Consider the following 19,711-nt stretch of genomic DNA (forward strand, 5'->3'; position numbering starts at 1 on the left):
CAAAGTTTCCTTTGTGCTGTATATCAGATTCCAGATATAAGCGATATCATATGGTATTTGTCTTTCTCTTTCTGACTTACTTCACTCAGGATGAGAGTCTTTAGTTCCATCCATGCTGCTGCAAATGGCATTATTTTGTTCTTTTTTTATGGCCAAGTAGTATTCTATTGTGTATATATACTGCATCTTCCAAGACATGGAATCAACCCAAATGTACACTGATAGGTGATTGAATATTGAATGTTAGGCACAGTGGTATTGATTCATTAATGTTATAAGATATATGATGTATAACTTGTATCTGTACTTAAAGAAACACAATTTTCTAAGCAGCAGAAGTTCCAACTTATGTTTAAGCTTTAGCACTAATGAAGAGAAAACTTCTCGCTTGTTTGTGTGCTGCACATTCACCCAATTCTACCTGCTCTTGCTGGGGGCTTCAGAGTCTTTTCAGATATATCTTAACAATTGATCATAATTTATCATAGAAAAGGTATTGATTTCCATCTTAAGTACAACACTGTATCTCTCTCCTCTTCTTGCCCTTAATTCTCAGTCCATTCAGGTCTGAACCTGCACTCTCTCAAGAAAAACTCCTTTCCTTGCCCTGCCAAACCTAGCTGGTGGGCTTGACCTGAGCTGGCTCTTCCCTTCAGCCCCACCCTGCCAAACCAGACAGGATTGCCATACAATAAGAATCACCCCTTGAACACCTGGTTCTTGTGACCAGGGTAACTTGCATTTCTGGGTCCCACAGGACTGAAACAATCAGAGTGACAAGTCTTAGTAGGTATCTCCCCCAGGACCCTGCACAGACAGCACACTGAAACACAATCCCAGTGTTCCTGTGACCACTCCTTCAAGACTAGAAGAGGTAGCTGTTTCACCTAATACATAGGAACAAATAGAGAGTTAAGCAAAATGAGGTAACAGAGTAATACGTTCTAAAGGAAGAAATAAGACAAAGAATAAGACAAAGGGTGGGGGAGAAACTTTAGTGAAACAGAGATAAGTAATTTACCTGATAAAGGTTTCAAAGAAATAGTCATTAAGATACTTACCAATCTCAGGAGAAGAATGTGTGAACACAAATAGAATTTCAACAAAGAGAAAGAAAATATAAAAAAAGTACCAAACAGCAGTCATAGAGCTGAAGAACACAATAATGGAACTGAAAAATATACTAGAGGGGTTAAACAGAAAACTAGATAATATAGGAGAAAGGATCAGTGATCTGGAAGACACGACACTGGAACTCACCCAAACAGATCAAGAAATACCTTAAGAAAGGAAGGTAGCTTAAAGGACATATCGGACAATACTATTTGTATTGTTGTATCCTAGGAGGAGAAGAGAGAGAAAAGGAACAGAAAAGCTATTTGAAGAAATAATGGCTGAAAACTTTAACCTGGAGAAGGAAAAATATATCCAGATCCAGAAAGTCCACAGAGTTCCGAATAGGTTAAACCCAAAGAGATTCTCACCAAGACACATTATAATTAAAACATCAAAATTTAAAGATACAGAATCTTAAAAGCAGCAATAGAAAAATTAACTTGTTATTTACAAGGGAGCCCCCACAAGGCAGCAGATTTTTCAGTAGAGACTTTGCAGGCCAGAAGAGAGTGGCATGATTCAAAGTGCTGAAAGCAAAAAATTTCCAACCAAGAATACTCTACCCAGCAAGAACTGAAGTAAAGTTAAATAGTCCTCCAGGTGTTCAAAAACTAGAGTTCACCACCACTAAGCAGACTTTATAAGAAATGTTAAAAGAACTTCTCAAGCTGAAAAGAAAGAGTACTATTTAGTGACAAGAAAACAAAAGGAAAACTCTCATTAGTAAAAGTAAATAGTAATGGTAATGGACTAATCACTTATAAAGTGAGTATGAGGTTAAAAAACAAAAGTAGTAAAAATTACCATAACTACAATAATTAGTTAAAGGATCCACAAAATTAAAAAAAAAAGTAAAATGTGACATCATAAACTTAAAACATGATAGAGGGAGTAAAAATACATAGTTTTATAATGCATTCAAATATAACTTAATACCAACTTAAACTAAACTGGTGGATATATCTATATATATTGATACAGATATATAGATATCCACAAAGCAAAAATCTATAGTAGATACAAAAAATGATAATGCAAATGGAATCTAAATATAACAATAAAGAAAGCCATGAAACCACAAGGAAAGAGAACAAGAGAAGAAACAGAGGAACCTCAAAAACAGTCAGAAATCAATTAACAAATGGCAATATGTACATATCTATCTATAATTACTTTAAATGTAAACAGTAATACGTATATATGTATTTATAATTACTTTACATGTAAATGGACTAAATTCTTCAATCAAAAGACATAGAGCAGTTGAATGGATAAAAGTATGCTGCCTAAAGAGAGTCACTTTGGATGTAAGAAAATGCATGTACTGAAAGTGAAGAGATGGAAAAAGACGTTTCATGCAAAAGAAACCAAAAGAAAGCTGGGGTAGCTATACTTATACCAGACAAAACAGACTTTAAAACAAAGACTGTAATAAAAGACAAAGAAGGATATTACATAATGATAATGGAATTAATCCAACGTTTGTAAACATTTACGCATCCAACGTGGAAGAATCTAAATATATAAAGCAAAAATTAACATACCGAAAGAAAGAAATTGACAATAATACAATATAGTAGGGGACTTTAATATCCCAGTGACATCAATGGATAGATCATTCCAACAGAAAATCAGTAAGGAAACATTGGTTTTTTGTTTTTGTTTTCGTTTTTGTTTTTTTGTCTTTTTGCCATATCTTGGGCCACTCCCATGGCATATGGAGGTTCCCAGGCTAGGGGTCGAATCGGAGCTGTAGCCACCGGCCTATGCCAGAGCCACAGCAACGCGGGATCCGACCCACGTCTGTGACCTACACCACAGCTCACGGCAACACCGGATCCTTAACCCACTGAGCAAGGGCAGGGATTGAACCCACAACCTCATGGTTCCTAGCCAGATTCGTTAACTACTGCACCACAACTGGAACTCCTATTGGTCTTAAATGACACATTAGACCAGGTGGACATAATATAGAGAGAGAATATTACAAATCATACATGTAATAAGAGGTTAATATCCAAAATATGTAAAGAACTCATACAATTCAATAACCAAAAAAACAAATGATCTGATTAAGGACAGAGGATATGAATAGACACTCTTCCAAAGAAAACATATAGATGGCCAACGGACACATGAAAAGATCGTCAACATCACTAATCATCAGGGAAATGCAAATCCAAACCACAATGAGGTATCACCTCATACCAGTTAGAGCAGCAAAAATGTGGAGAAAAAGGAACATTTGTGCACTACTAGTGGGAATGTAAATGAGAGCAACAACTACTGAAAACGGTATGGAGAGTCCTCAAAAACTAAAAATAGAGTACCATACAATCTAGCAATTCCACTCCTAAGTACACATCCAAAGAAAATGAAAATTTGAAAAGATACATGCACCCCAATGTTCATAGCAGCATTATTTACAATAGCCAAGATATAGAAGCAACCTACATGTCCATCAACAGATGAATGGCTAAAAAGATGCAGTATATACATACAATTGAATACTATCATTCCTTAAAAATAATGAACTCTTGCCATTTCCAACAACATGGGTGGAACTTGAGGGCTTTAGACTGAGTGAAATAAATCAGACAACAAAAGACAAATACCATATGATTTCACTTATATGTGAAATTTAAAAACACAAAACAATCAAACAATCAAAACAACAAAATTCACAGACGTGGAGAAAAGATTTGTGGTTGCCAGAGGGGAGGAAATTGGAGGATGGGCAAAGTGGGTAAAGGGGGTCAAGAGGTAAAATCTTCTATTCGAAACATAAATAAGTTGTGATGTAATGTACATCATATTGATTATAGTCAATAATATTGTACGACATATTTTGCAACTTTGTATAGTAACAGGAGGAAACTAAACTTAAGATGGTGATCACTTCATGATGTATACAAATCACTACATTATGTACCTGAAACTAATATGTTATCTGTCATTATACCTCAACTGAAAAAAAACAAAACAAAAAGAAAACACTGCTTTCAGTTTCTTCATGCTTGTGATGCTGTGGCCATGTATGTGTTCTAAGCTCCAAGGTCCCAGGTCTTGTGCTTTCTTGTTCTGTTAGGTAGCACTCCCCAACCCCCATCACATACACCCTCAAGCACACACATTGAAACCACACAGCCTTTTATTCCAGCTAATCCTCTTTGTCTAACCTCTCTTGTCCACTCTAGCTAAACTTCCTTCCACCCTCTTATCAATTTCATTTGTTCCTCACTCTGTATAATTTGTTTTCAGGTAGTAGATTAACTCATCTTTCCAAGCTTTCAGATCTTTTTGAAGTTATATATCTTAATTTCTCCTACAATGATCATTTTAGTGTTCAAAACAAGCAAAACTCTCTTGTCAAGTTCTGCTGTGATTTCTTCATAAAGACCATCCTTGCTCACCGCTGAAGTCTGACCTTCAGTCAGCCGTTGCAGTCAGTAAATTGCTGTGAGATGTATTTGTTAAAGTGGTATCTTTTCAGAAAAAAAAAATTATGTCCCCTGAAGAAAGATAAATGATATTGGGGCTATTGCACCTACAGACCAGAAGGCTGAGGGCTAGGTATACTTTCTTCAGCTATGTAAAGGGTCTGCTGGGGAGAGATATCTGGTAACTAGTTATCGATGTCTGGAGAGAATAAAAAATTCAGAGATTAACTTAAAGCAAGAGAAGATCAAGTTTAATAGCAGGAGGAATTCAGTTGTAACATTCAACTGAGAACAGCAAACTCATTGGAACCTTTGGATTTTCACTTGCTTAAAAACAGGACTTGGCTGAGAGGTTCTCTTGAAGCCTTATGGAACTGGATGAATGATAGAGAGAAAGCACAACTAACTCCATGGGTGACTATGGGTGGAAATGACTTTTCTCAAGGTAAAAAAAAAGGGGATTCGATATCATTGCGTGCAACATGATCAAATGAAATAGCATGAGGTACCCAAAGGACAAATGGGGTGATCACTAAAAGGACTGGCCAGTGATATGTTACACAGAAGGATGGCAAAGATTTGGCTAAACTAACTTGTATCACAAACATTCATTTGTTCACTCATTCACTCAACCATGTGGACTAGGTGCCTACTACACACCAAATATTGTTCTAGGACTTGAACAAACTATAGATCCCTGTCCTTGAGTAGTTTATGCTATTAGAGGGACACTAAAAATAAGTAAAATATATATCCCATAAGTAAATCATAAAGTATGTTAAGACGAGAAAGAGAGGAGAAAGTAGAGTGGGTTAAGGGACATGTTACTGAACCAAACTTGGGGCCACTCTCCCCACCGCCTCCCTTGCATACAGTAGAGCCAATCTATTGACACCAGGTTGTGTTGAAGGAATGTGCAGCATTTATTTCAAGGTGTCAATCCAGCTCGTGCTCAAAACATCCAAACTCCCCGATGGGTTTCAGAAAAGCACTTTTAAAGGTCAGGTAAGGGGGCGTCCCTGGGTAAGTGATCAGCTCGTGCACAATTCTTCAACTGGTTGACGGTGAGGTAACAGGGAGGTGTCCCAGGGGTTAACATTATCAATCCTTAGGCTCCAGTAGGTCTGGGGCTACGTGCTCAGGTTCATCAAGTAGTTCACCTCTTCCATTTGATGGTAGTTTTAGCATCTGTAAAACAACGCAGGAAATGTGCATCAGATACTATTATCTAGATAGTGCAGAGAGGAAATAAAACAGAGGCTATGGAGGAAGAGTCTGTCCCACGAAGGCCCCAGAGGGTCCTGCTCAGCTACTGGATCAGGAGTGCAGGGGTGCGTGCTGAGTTGCAGAATTAGCGTGGTCAGGGCCAGTCTCACTGAGAGCAAAGATTTAAGCAAAACTTGAAGAAGAGTGAGCTTGGAGGCTGTCATTGGGGCCAACTGCTCCCCTGAGCTAATGCAAGGGCCCTAAGGCACAGAGTACTTTCTGGGTTTGAGGAACAGCATGGAGGCCCCATGGCTGGAAAGGAGGGAGGGAAGAGAAGAAGCGAGGAGGCTGGAGCTAAGAGGGGTCAACACAAATCATGAAGGGCTCTGTGGACCTGGCTCAGTACTCTGAATATTGCTGTGCGTGAAACAGGAGCCAACAAGATTTTAAGAAGAGGAGAGACAGGATATGACTTTAATTTAAAAACGCTCACTCGGACTTCTGTGTTAGGAACAGGCTGAGGACGGGAAGAGCAGAAGCAGAGAGACCTTCCTGAGGCTCTTACAGTAAGACTGCAGGTGGCAGTGCTCTATCCAGGGGGGTAGCAGCAGAAGTAATAAGTGAAGGGGAACCAAGGTGATAACAGGTTATAACGAAGGAAGAAAAATGATCCAAGAGCTGCCATCAACAATCTGAACTTATAAGGGAAAAATTCACTCCTTTCATTTTTCATCAAGGAAACAAAATAATGTTTATATTGTTTATACTGAATCTTGCTGCTTGCATAATTTCTCAAAATGACTGACGGCATTTGATGTAAAGATGAGCTTGCTCTGGCAGTTATTGTAGAATAGCAGCATTGTTTCTCTTACAACCTAACACGCGGATGTTATTTGTGTGCTTAGACGGGAGTGATTACTTGGATCTGCCAACACAGTAATTGACAAAAAAAAAAAAAAAAACCTGGAAATGAAAAATAAATAATTTTGAAAGCTAAAAAAAAAAAGGAAAAACTATTGGGAAGCAGGGGAAATGAGGACTATAACACAAGTGTCCGTGAGTTCTTGTCATGGTGCATCGGAAACGAATCCGACCAGGAAACATGAGGTTGCAGGTTCTATCCCTGGCCTCGCTCAGTGGATTAAGGATCTGGCGTTGCCTTGAGCTGTGGTGTAGGTCGTAGATGCAACTTGAATCTGGCCTTGCTGTGGCTCTGGCGTAGGCCGGTGGCTACAGTTCTGTTTAGACCCCTAGCCCAGGAACCTCCATATGCCATGGGTGCGGCTCTAAAAGGACAAAAGACAAAAAAAAAAGAAAGTACCTGTGTGCACATGAGGGTATTTTTAGTTTTCTTTATCTTTTTTTGGAATGTATTTTTTCCATTATAGTTGGTTTACAGTGTTCTGTCAATTTCTACTGTACAAAGTGACCCAGTCATACACACTCACACACACACATATACACATTCTTTTTCTCACATTATCCTCCATCATGTTCCATCGTAAGTGACTAGACATGGTTCCCTGTGCTATACAGCAGGATCTCATTGCTTATCTACTCCAGTTTTCTTTATCTTGATCAAATATTGAATATCATGGACTCTCTAAGACACAGTCTTATGCTATCTCATTCTCTTTCACAGTAGACTTCCACTTGTCCTCTGCAGCCTGGACCATTCCTGACAATTCCTGGTTCAGCCCAAGGCAGATCTAGATTCAGCTTCCCACCCCTTGTGCACCTGCCAGAACTCTGTATTGAGATTTCCAGGTCTTGCCATCAGTGACTGATAGAGCCGCAAGGAGGAGGTTCATTCAGATCTGCAAAATTGTCTACAAATGCTCAACAGGGGACAAATTTCATAACCAATCCCTTTCATCACCCAGACCCTTTCAGCAGGAGTCCCTTAGCCAGCAAGGGATCCTGAGCAAAAACCATCCATTCATTTGCCATCCAGTGAATGGGTACCATGTCCCAGGCTGGGGCTGAGAATACCATTCAGGGTGCACTTGTTGCTGCTAGAAGATTAGAAAATAGGTTTTTCTCATCCAAACAACTTCAACCTCTTTGTAAATTCTGCCTCCATCTGGCATTCCATCCTTGGATGGGAATTCTCAAAGACTGTGTCTATTTCTATGTTCGTATATCAGCCCTTTCTATGTTCGTGGATATGACCATCTTCCTGAAGCGTTGCAGAAGGGACCCTTGCTTCTCAAAAGCAGGGTCACCTTGGAACAGCTTCTGTAATTATCCAGAAACACAACAAAAGTGACCTAGCTGGGTGTCACCCCTGCCCTGCTCTACCTGCCCCACAGGGTCCCTACCTAAGTGCGCACACCTATCTTTCCAGACCCCGAGACCTGGTGGGCCCCCTGAAGTTTCCACAGTGGCCAGTCTCTAGCCTGGTCATGTTGCCTAGACCTCTGGGCTGCCTATCCCAGTATCCTCACTCTAACCATCCATTTTTTCTAGGGTATTAGCCAAACTCCTGCCTGAATGACTCAGTTAATTCTTTGAACAGAGAGTTAGCCTCTCTGCTGCTGTACAAGACCCCTCCTCCAATCCACTCCATGTTCCGTGGTCAGACTTCTCAGCCCCATTGTCCTCCATCCACCTGACTGTCCCACTCCATGGACTGGTTCTGCATTCCAGCCAGCATGACCTCCCTTCTCCATCCAGTATGACCAGGGCTGAGTGGAACCAGCCTCCAGCCATTGGGCAAAATTGCTTTTCCTGCCCCTAAAGCTGGTCACAAGGCTGCAGTGCCCATGAGGAGTCTTAATTAAAGGCAATTGAGCAGAGGAGAGTCCTTTAGTCCATTTTACTCAGACACACTTAAGTGGGAAACAAAGACTCCAAGGGCTGGGGATGGTTTTGGGGGGAGCCTATTTCCCAGCTGTCAATTTACTTCTATGAATGACATTTAACTGACCATCAGAGGTTGGCTCTCCAGAGGATCACTGTACCCTGGAAAGCTGCAAACAAAAGAACCTGCAGTCCAATCCACAAGCACTTTGTGAAGTCCACCTTTGTTAATTATTAGCCAACATGAGGTTGAGTTTCTATATGAATCTGCATGCAGAAAACCCTACCACAACCATACACAGCACTAACGAGACTGAGCTGAATGGTATGTTCCTCTGGAGAAAACAAGGTTGTTTTTATTAAAAAACAAAACAAAACAAAAAACACATGTTTCTAAAAAGAGCTACCTGTGTAGCACAAAGTAAAGGGTCCTGCTCAAAAACATCACCCTCATTATCTGAATCTCCAAATACACCATTAGAATTTTTTTTTTTTTTAATGACAAATGGTTAAGTATCAGGCACACTGGACTTAAAGTCTGACACCATGGGCAAGTCCTCAAACTCTATGGGCCACAGTTTCCTTCTATGCAAAGTGATGATAATAAAACCTACCGTACCAGCTTCGCAGGGTTGTTTTTCATGCTCAGCTATGTGGCTCTCCATCCTATACAGTTGACCACACTTCCTGCCAACCACCTTTAGAGAGTGTGTCTGCCTGAGCATCTCTCTGTGTTTATCCATTCTTTAAATTATTGTTTTCTATGAAACATCTGTTGCAGTCAGCAGTATATCAGTGGCCTGGAATCTCTTTCTTGTCACGGTTTGGGGATTCGCCACCTTACATGTTTAACATCTCCGAACGTTTCACGTGATGGAGGCATGCTGGCCTTTCTGAGCCCCTAGGTTGCTTTGTTTGTCACTCAGAGCCTTGAAGAGAGACCACTTTGGCCCAAGGAAAAACAGGTGGTGTGAGCCTAATTATCGCCCTGAGGTCCTCCCTTTCTCATTTCCTTTTTTTTTGTCTTTCTAGTCATGCTTTATTTGCATGTTTGCCCCACCATTCGAAGGAGATGCCATTTCTGCTCTCTCACACCCAGCCTCAGCACTTCCTTTCCCAAGGCAGCTGTTCGAATGGAAATACTGTGGGCTTTCTAATGCTGCAGACAGCGGTTCTAATCCTGGCTCTGGTATTTACGAACTCGGTGATTAACGGTGACTTCTTTCTCTGCTCTTCTATCTCCTGGTCTGTGTAAACGGAAATCATGTCTATTTCAAGGGTTCTTGGGTGATTATGCTGTGTGCACCTGAGTCTGTGTGGTGATCAATACATATGAATTCTCTTCCTCCCTTTTCTTCTTTTTATTCTCTGCTGTGACTTACTTTCATTCTAAGATTCTTTAACATCAAAGTACTCGGTACTGCCTTTCCCAGTCTGTTCCGAATCTTCCTCGTCTTTTCTGTGCCCTTTCGGAGCTGAATGGTTCAGCCCCTATGCTTTCGTCCTGGAGAGCCTAGATGGGAAATTCAGACCCCTTGCCTCCCACCTCTACGTCCGCAGAGTTATCAACTCACCCTGTTAAAAGGGGCTGACCAAAAGACTCATCTTACAGGTCACTGTGATTCATCATGGTGGTACATGAAAAAGCTTGCCATGGTGGGCTTCACACATAGTAAGTACTAATGTTAGCTCTGATCTTTGTCCCCCTGATTCATTATTAAATCTTGCTCTTTCCTTTACATTCATCATGAACGATCTGCCTTCATGTTCTTCTAACCTCAGATTTCCTCTTTCAGATTAACTCTTCCCCTTTCTGCCAAATCACCCTCTCGCCTACACACATATTACAAAACCACTCAAGGAGCATCCGTCTATTACTGGGCCAGAAGACACTTTCTTAAATGTTAAGATTTTTTTTTTCCTTTGAAGTCATAAAATTGTATGCTAGAGCCACTGAGGGTCATTTTTACATTGTTGAAGACTTGCTTATCTCTCATTTATTTCCTCTGCTCCCAACTCAATGACATCCTTTTCTATTTCAGATACCTGCTTCTATTCCCTTCATCTGTGGCCCTTTTTTCTGTGTTCACAATTATTTTTTTCTTTAATTTTCCCCCCACTTATCTGGTGATTCAGCTCTCCCGGATCCATCTGAACCAGTAACTTTGACTCATGATTCACTCTCTATCATCTGACCTACCCAATATAAGAAGAAACAGCTGTTACCCAGGGGCCCGGCTTTATACAATGAATACACCCATCATTAGTTTAAATCAGCCAACAGCCAAGTTGTTCTAATTCAACGGTCTTAGAGTATGGTTTTGCTTTTTTTTTTTTTCCTCTAAAAAACAGATGTTCGGTGAAGAATAGAAATTCCCCAGTAGTTTGAAAGATATCCAGATATAACTCCCAGTAAAATTTTTCATCTATGTAAATTGATCTATTCCTGGGTTTTCTATGTTATTCTATTGTCATAAGCAAATTTCTCACCCCACACCTACCATCACGGTGCCCCAAGCTCCAGATCCAAACCCAATTTTTTTCTAACACAACTCTGGCCCAGGATCTGCTATGATTCTGTGTTACTGGAACAAGTTCTATTGTGCTCTATACATATTGCTGCCCCTTAAAATGCTTGCTGATAAGATGCAAACAAAAAGCACTCTAGAGCTTCCAGTAACTGCACTCATAGTAGGTACCACATTCTGAACTAAAATGTTTCCTATCTCAGTTAACCCTCATAGGTACCATTTTGATTACTTTTTTACAGATTAGAAAACTCAGAGTTTAATACACTATAAGGAAAGTATTAAAGCTACATCCACTTAACAAATTATAAAGCTGAGACATAAAAAGCTTAAATAATTTGCTTAATTAAGTTCATGGGGGTAAGGTAATGTGACAGAAAGCAGCAATATGGGGGTGTGAGTGGGGGTGCTACTCTAGATAAAATAGCAGAAGAGTCTCTTAGTCTCATATTAGTTAGAATTCTCCAAAGAAACAAAAAACAGTTCAGGAGATGATAGATAGATAAATGATGATAGATAGATAGAGATAGCTGATAGATAGATAGATAGATAGATAGATAGATAGATAGATAGATAGATAGATTTAGTATTAGGTACTGCCTCATGTGGTTACAGACACAGAGAAATCTCATGACCTGTCATTTGCAAGCTGGAAATGCAAAAAATCAAAGGCCTGAGAGGCAGAGAGCTACCCCAAGTCTGAAGGATGAGAACCAGGAGTCAAGGATCAGGAGAAAATCAACACGCTATCTCCAGTAGTCAGTCAAAGATTGAATTCTTCTGCCTTTTCATTCCTTTCAGGCTTCAAAGGATTGGATAATGACCACCCACTCTGGGGGGAGCTATCTGCTTCACTTAGTCAACCGATTTCAAAAGCTAATCTCTTTCAGAAACACCCTCACAGACAAACTCAGAAATAATATTTAACCAGATGTCTGAGCATCCTATGATCCAGTTAATTTGGCACATAAAATTAGTTGACACTGCTTACCAATTTGGCAGCATATATATCTTCTTAAGTCATATATACTCTCTAAATAAAGACAAGAACAAAGTCATAACCCTACTTGATAGGATCTATCTATCCAACGGACAACCTAAAACCTTCTAACCTCTTCCTCAGAAGAAGAGGTAAAATCTTTAAGTAATGTTGACTCTTCTCCTTGACATCTTGTAACTTTAATACGATGATATAAAATCAGTATGTCTTATGTTACATGATAAGTGGATAAGAGAGGAAGAAAACAAAGATAGTGATACACACACACATATTCCTAACTAACTAAGGAGAAAATACTGATTATAGTAAGTCCTCATGAGACAGGCCAGGACCTTGGACCTGGGACTCTTTGCCACAGTGGCTGCAATGCTTACACCTGGACACATATCTCCTTGAGCAAAAAAATACAAAGAAACTATAAGCGACTAAAAATAACTGCATGTAAACACAGTTGGGGCAAATTATGGGCAAGAAGATATAAAAAACTAAAAACCAGGCTGCCCCTTCTGAGGAGCCAAGAGCAAAGTCAGAGTGTTCGGAGCAAAAGCAGGGTACTACCCATGCCTCCTGCAACACACACCACTAAAGGGGTGGGCAGATGACCCAAACCACCCCTCTGACCTGATCCCTGAATCCACCCCTTGCCCCACATAAGGAACCAGCTCCACTACCCTTGGGGAGCAAGCAAGCCAGGGAAACTGTTGATTGTCTCTGTTCCTCCTATTGCAGCAGGGCCCCACATAAAGCCTTGCCTGAATTCTCCTGGTCTCTTTTCAATTTCCATTGATTAAGAAGGCCAAGAGCCCTGGACGGTAACACTCACTTCTGTGAGTGGTCACAGGGTACCTGTAACTATATTCTTCCACACCTGCTCCATCGTCCCCTTACCTTCAGTAAGTTCCAAGCAACATAAACAACCAGGAGCACTGCCTGATGTCTTGCCCTCCTGAGGGGCACTGTCCTTCACCACGGTCCTTCAAGGATGTTCCAGAAAGGGGCTGCAGTGCTATAGCCATCCACATCTGGGTAGCTCTGTATAGCATTCAGAACAGTAAACCAGGCTTGAAGCTTCTCTCTTTCTCTGTAAATGGATCTTAAGAACTCACTGGGAGGCCATTTGTATAGTCTGGGAGAGAGAAGTCAGGCTAGTAGGAGTGGGAGCCATGGGCATTCAGCACACTTCATACAGCTTACTTTGTCTTCAGGGTCTACTTGGGCCTGATCAGATATAATCAATTTCCATTTGATGGTGGAGAGCTGCTGTGTGTTCCCGACTTTTGCGGCTCAGTGGATCAGACCACACCCACTTCGTGATGGGCAGCTCCAGTTGCATGGTAACTTCGTGGCCCACAATTAAGCATTCAGTCTCTACTAAGGCCCAGTAGCAGATCAATAATTGTTTCTCAGGAGAGTAATTATCTGCAGCGAATGGCAGGGGTTTGCTCTAAAATCCTAAGGCCTGCTAAATGCCCCAAACAGCATCCCTATCAGCCACTGACACTTCAAGGACCACTGCATCTGCTGGACCCTATGGCCCAAGCATCAGAGCAACTGGCACAGCAGCCTGGACCTGCAGCACAGTCTTCATCTGTTCTGGGTTCCTTTCAAAACTCACACCTGGAGTTCCCATTGTAGCTTAGAGGTAACGAATCCGACTAGTATCCATGAGGATGGGGGATTTGATCCCTGGCCTGGCTCAGTGGGTTAAGGATCTGACCTTGCTGTGAGCTGTGTTGTAGTTCACAGATACAGCTTGGATCCCATGCTGCTGTGGCTGTGGTATAGGCGGGCGACTACAGCTCCGATTTGACCGCTAGCCTGGGAACCTCCATGTGCGATAGGTTCAGCCCTAAAAAGCAAAAAACAAAAATAAACCTCACATCTTTTGGGTCATTGAGTCAACGAGCCAGAGTCACACACTCAAACGAGGAATATGTTGCCTCCAAAACCCAAAGAGGCCCATCAGACAGCTGTGCCTCTTTTTTGGTGGTAGGAGGGGCCAGATGCAACAACTTATCTTTCACCTTAAAAGAGAAATCTCGACATGCCCCATTGGACCCCTAGAAATTTCACTGAGGGAGAAGATGTCTGAATTTTTGTCAGATTGATTTCCCACCCTCTGGCATGTAAATGTTTTACCAATAAGTGGAGAGTACTTGCTATTTCTTGCTCACTAGCTCTAATCAGCATAAGATCATAAATGTAATGAACCAGTGTGATATCTTATGAAACAGAAATGTAATTGAAATCCCTGAAAATTAATGATGACGTAGGGCTGGAGAATTGATAGACCCCTGAGGTAGGACTGTGAAGGTATATTGCTGACACTGCCAGCTCAAAGCAAACTGCTTTTGGTGGACTTCAAGGAAAGAGTGGAAAAAAAGCATTTGCCAGATCAATAACTAAATTCCAGGCACCAGGGAATGTGTTAATTTACTCAAACAATGAAACTACATCTGGTACAGCAGCTACAGAGTATGCCACCTGGCTAAGTTTACAGTAATCCACTGGCATTCTTCAAGTTTCATCTGCCTTCTGCACAGGCCATGTTAGTGGGTCAAACAGAGATGTGGTGAGAATGACCACCCTTGCATCTTTTAAGTCCTTGATGGTGGCACAAATCTCTGCAATCCCTCCAAGTATTGCTTTGGGTTTACTCTTTTCCTAGATAAAGGCAGTTTTTCAGTTTTTAGTTTAGTGGCTTTTGGCCTTTCCCACCACAATAGCTCTCACTCCACATGTCAGGGAACCAATGTGGGCAATCCACTAGCCACTGAGGGTATCTATTCCAATTTATGTATTCTGGAAGTAGGGAAAGGACCACAGCATGGGTTCAGTGATCCTCTGAACTGACCTTGGAAAGGATCTGAGCTAAAATTCCATTGATCACCTGACGTTCACAAGCCCCAGTTCTGACTAGGACCATAGTGACATTTTGGGTCTCCTGGAATTAGTGTCAGTTCACCAGTGTCCTGAAAGGTCTGATTATCTCCTTTTCCCTAATGCACAGTTACCTTAGTAAAAGGCCATAGGTCCTTTTGGGGAAGGCTGGGAAAAAGATTTGGAGAATATATTTTTGGTAGCATCCTGGGCCCTTCCTTGATTTAGTCAGTTTGGGCTGCTGTAACAAGAATACCATAGCCTAGGTGGCTTCAGCAACAAACATCTCTATTTCTCAGAGCCTGGGAAGTCCAAGATTAAGATGTCATAAAATTAGGAGTTCCCGTCATGGCGCAGTGGTTAACGAATCCGACTAGGAACCATGAGGTTGCGGGTTCGGTCCCTGCCCTTGCTCAGTGGGTTAACGATCTGGCGTTGCCGTGAGCTGTGGCGTAGGTTGCAGACGCAGCTCGGATCCCACGTTGCTGTGGCTCTGGCGTAGGCCGGTGGCTGCAGCTCCGATTAGACCCCTAGCCTGGGAATCTCCATATGCCGCGGGAGCGGCCCAAGAAATAGCAATAACAACAACAACAACAACAAAATTACATGCCAGCTATGGCATTCCAACATGTTTGCAGATGGCTGTCTCTTCCCTGTACCTTCACATGCTGGAGAGCAGAGAGAGAGAGAAAGCCAACTCTCTTGTAATTCTTCTTACAAGGGCATTAATCCCATTCATGAGGGCTAATTACCTCCCAAAGGCCCCATCTCAAAATGCCATCCCATTGGAGATGTGGCTCCAACATGTGAATTTGAATGGGACAGAAACATTCAGTCATGGCATTCCTCAAGCGAACCCAGCCTCCCCTTCATCCAAGGGTTCTGAGTAGACATTCAAAATTCATCACTTCCTAATTATTTTACCTCTACCCCATGTTTACCATCACCTAGCACCTCGAAGTCATCTATGGCTACATATCTGTTTGGTGGAAATAGTATATTAATGATGAGCTATTGTACATCTTTTCTATGTTTAGTGACGTCACACTGCTAGGTGGAAATCTACATTCAGTGACGACACACTGGTAGGTTGAAAACAGGGCTGATCATCACAACCAAATTGTATATCTTATTATAGAACTATAAATGTAATTGAGTAATAAAAAATGCTATAAAAAAAGAAAAAGAAAACAGGGCTGTTGTTCTTGGTGAGATCCCTTTCCTCCTAGGTAATAAGGATGCCTCTAGCATGGAAGAAGTAGATTAGAAACTGCTACCTACAGACTTTGTTCCCTCTGTATAGTGTCCCCATGGCTCCCCAGCAGCACCCCAGTGGCCCTGGCCCACCTGGTTCCCTCTGTTGATGTCTTGTGGCTTTATTTCTGTCTTTCTGTCTAAAGCAGAATACAAGCCCTAACCCTTCCTACCTTTGACATTGGGTTTGGATGTTGTGTACTGTGTTATTTTATTTTATTTTTTTTCTGAAATTGAAGTATGCAAAATAAAGAAGATGCAGTTTTATTTTTAAAAAACAGCATAATGATGAGCTGTTGTCATCTTTTCTGTTGCCATCTTTTCTACATTCAGTGACATCACATTGCTAGGTTGAAACCAGCCGTGGTCAGAGTATTTAAACCCTGGAATTTGTCACTGCTATAATCAGGGCTTGACTGACTGTTTTGTTGATGGTAGACTTATGAAAATGATAGGGGAAATGTTAGTAATGTACATTAGACTTAAAAGTGTGTTGTGTCTGTAGTCATTGAATTATGAATAGCACAAAATGTTGAGGAAATGGTCTTCCAGCCTTCAGAAATATTTTCTGATGCAGCACCTCTTCCCCTCCCTCTTTCTTTCAATCTAGAGACTAAGCATTACCCAAAAGCAACAGTTAAATTGTTGCATTGGAGGGAATTCCCATCGTGGTTCAGCGGTAATGAACCCGACCGGGATACATGAAGACGTGGGTACCTGACCTCATTCAATGGGTTAAGGATCCCATGTTGCTGTGATCTGTGGTGTATGTCACAGATGCAGCTCGGATCCTGCATTGCTGTGGCTGTGGCATAGGCTGGCAGCTACAGCTCCAATTTGACCCCTAGACTGGGAACTTCCATATGCCGTAGGTACAGCCCTAAAGGGAAAAAAAAGAAAAAAAGTTACATTTGATGAGAAAAAAAAAAGCTAGCTGTTTTGTTTTCATTTTCTACCAGGCAGGGCCACATAATCCAATCCAGGAAGACTAGATCAAGTATAGACAAAATTTTTAAATATTTATTTTCTGTATGTCTGAGTACAATGTGTCAGTGAATTTGCAGCTGTACTACAAGCAATTTTTAATAGAGTTCCTTGGGCCACAGGAACCCTTTAAGCATGTTGAAGTCTGAGGTCTTATGCACAGATTAAATTATATACACTGTGTGAGCTAAATTGCAAGTTCTGTGAGGGCAAGGAGTTTGTCTCTTAGCCAATGTATGGTGAGAACTTTGAACAGCTCCCAATACACACAAGGCATTTAATAAAATGCCTCCAAACAAAATTTTAGAGACCCAATTCAGGATTTTAAGAAGCAGTCATGCTGGGTAACAGCAAGAAAAAAAATTGAATGTATGTGACTATTTTTTCATAGTTGAAAAAAGATCTAACTAGGGAAATAATGCCAATATTAATCTAAATATCCCAGAATGCACCTTCACTTTCTCTCCTTATTCTCTTCTAGCACCTCCAAAATGATTTAGTAATGTTCGAAGGTTTTACTTGGGTATTTTAACAAAAGTTGATCTCATGCTGGCATTATAGCAGGATTGTTTAAAAAAAAAAACTGTTCAAAAGACTAACAGGCACTTAAGAGTTCTCAGAGAAAAAGAACAGTCATGGAGATTTAAGTAGATACTAGCATTTTTATCTCCAAGTCCCACCTGAAAACCCCACCAAGATTTGTCTTTTCAAGGCCTGAAAAGCAATGAGGTAGAATTCCTGTGTCTTAAAAAATTGTGGAAATGATTGCTACAGCAAATCATTTCTCAACCACTGCTCACACTGGCCGATGAATAGCATTCTTGAGTTCTCTAGTGAGCAGAGCCAAACAAGTGACTTCAGACCTCAAGATCCCAGGAGCAATTTTGGCCTGGCTCTGACTTTCCCAGAGGCAAAATTATCCTCATGAAGAATCCATCACAAATCCCAGTGATGATTCTCTTTCCAGGTTTTAAGAAGGGTCTGAAAAAACAAAAGCCTTATGCCTTCTTCCAAAATTCACTACCACTGGGCTTTACATTTATTTATTACAAAGGGTCCTGGGCTCAGGGGGTCTCAAGGGGCTCCCTTAAGACTTTTTTTAGTAGGCACGTAGATTATAATGATTCCGATGACTCCCAGAATTAAAAATGGATTTGCACAAAAAGGAAAAAATATGACTTGTCACTTCTTCTTTAAGGACGCTTATAAAAAAGCTCTTTTTGAAGCACATTTAAACTCTATGCATAGGACAAAGAAATCAGTCATTCTTGGGAAAATAAAATCATTAGCTTAAGTGAAAAAATAATTAAACTGGTTTTATAGCATCAGTATATAAAACTCTAACTTGTTAATAGACTAAAATATGAGGGCACCGTTTTGGGGAGAGTGTCACATAGATGTGAACACAAGCTTTCACTGAAATGTGAGGTTCAAAGTTAGACTATTTAGCTGTGTGATGTTGCCACAGCATTTTGTGTGAACTACAAGCTGTGTGAGGTGGGTGCGACAACCACAGCACCCCTGTGCTGCTGCCCCAGAGTCAAATCCACTTTCTGCTCTCTCCAAAGTGATTTCTTTCTTCAGGCTAATGCAAGCCTGGCCTTGAGCCCTCCTGACACAATCAAGAGGGAGCTATAAACCATGGGTGCCCTAGGTTAAGATGGTGTTCACTCAGCCGGAATTGTCCTCAAGTTTGAGACAGGACACCATATAGCATAGTTATGTGCCCATGTTTCTTCCCACATTTGAGAAGACATGAGACAGTGTTGGCCTTGAGAATATATGTATCCCAATACAGGAGGATTTAAATTCTGGGACCTTCCTTAAAAACTTCAGGTGCAGTAGGTATGGACTTAGGTATGTGTGCACGCCTGTACATGTGTGCATAGCTACATATATTATCTGCATAATAAAAGGTATAGTAACCGAGTCATAGGGTAGCCCATTACTTGGTTAATAAAGACAATAACACATCTCACTCAGAGTAATACATATTTTCAAAGTATTATTATGGTTGTCATTGCTGCTGTTGACAATAGCAAGAGAAAATACATACTGAGTACAAATTATGTGCCAGATTAGTATATTTATTGGCTTGTTTAATTCTCACAAGAAACTTATGAGCTATATGTGATTACCAATGAAAGAGAAATGAGGAAAATGGGGCTGAGAGGTGAAACAATTTGCCCCCTGTCAGAGCTAAAAAAAGATAAAGTTGCACTTCAATGCTGGTGATTGGCTTCTCTGAAGCCTATTTTTTAATGCTAACATAAAATGAATTAAATATCAAAATCATTAGGGACAAAATTTGTTCTTTCTTTGATGATTAAAAAATCCCTATTATGGAGTTCCCGTCGTGGCGCAGTGGTTAACGAATCCGACTAGGAACCATGAGGTTGAGGGTTCGATCCCTGCCCTTGCTCAGTGGGTTAACGATCCGGCGTTGCCGTGAGCTGTGGTGTAGGTTGCAGATGCGGCTCGGATCCCACGTTGCTGTGGCT

At 41.0% G+C, this 19,711-nt stretch overlaps 1 long non-coding RNA gene across 1 annotated transcript; it reads right to left on the reverse strand.

The window, feature by feature from the left end:
- Nucleotides 1-5,455: 5,455 nt before the first annotated feature.
- On the reverse strand, nt 5,456-9,500 carry LOC125131144 (uncharacterized). The gene is made up of 2 exons (XR_007135858.1): nt 9,184-9,500; nt 5,456-5,744 (listed from the first exon to the last, which is right to left on the reverse strand). It is a non-coding gene; the product is annotated as an uncharacterized LOC125131144 (long non-coding RNA).
- Between the last annotated feature and the right edge of the window lie 10,211 nt (nt 9,501-19,711).

Source organism: Phacochoerus africanus, chromosome 7 (genome assembly GCF_016906955.1).
Source record: "Phacochoerus africanus isolate WHEZ1 chromosome 7, ROS_Pafr_v1, whole genome shotgun sequence".
In the NCBI taxonomy this organism is placed as follows: Eukaryota; Metazoa; Chordata; class Mammalia; order Artiodactyla; family Suidae; genus Phacochoerus; species Phacochoerus africanus.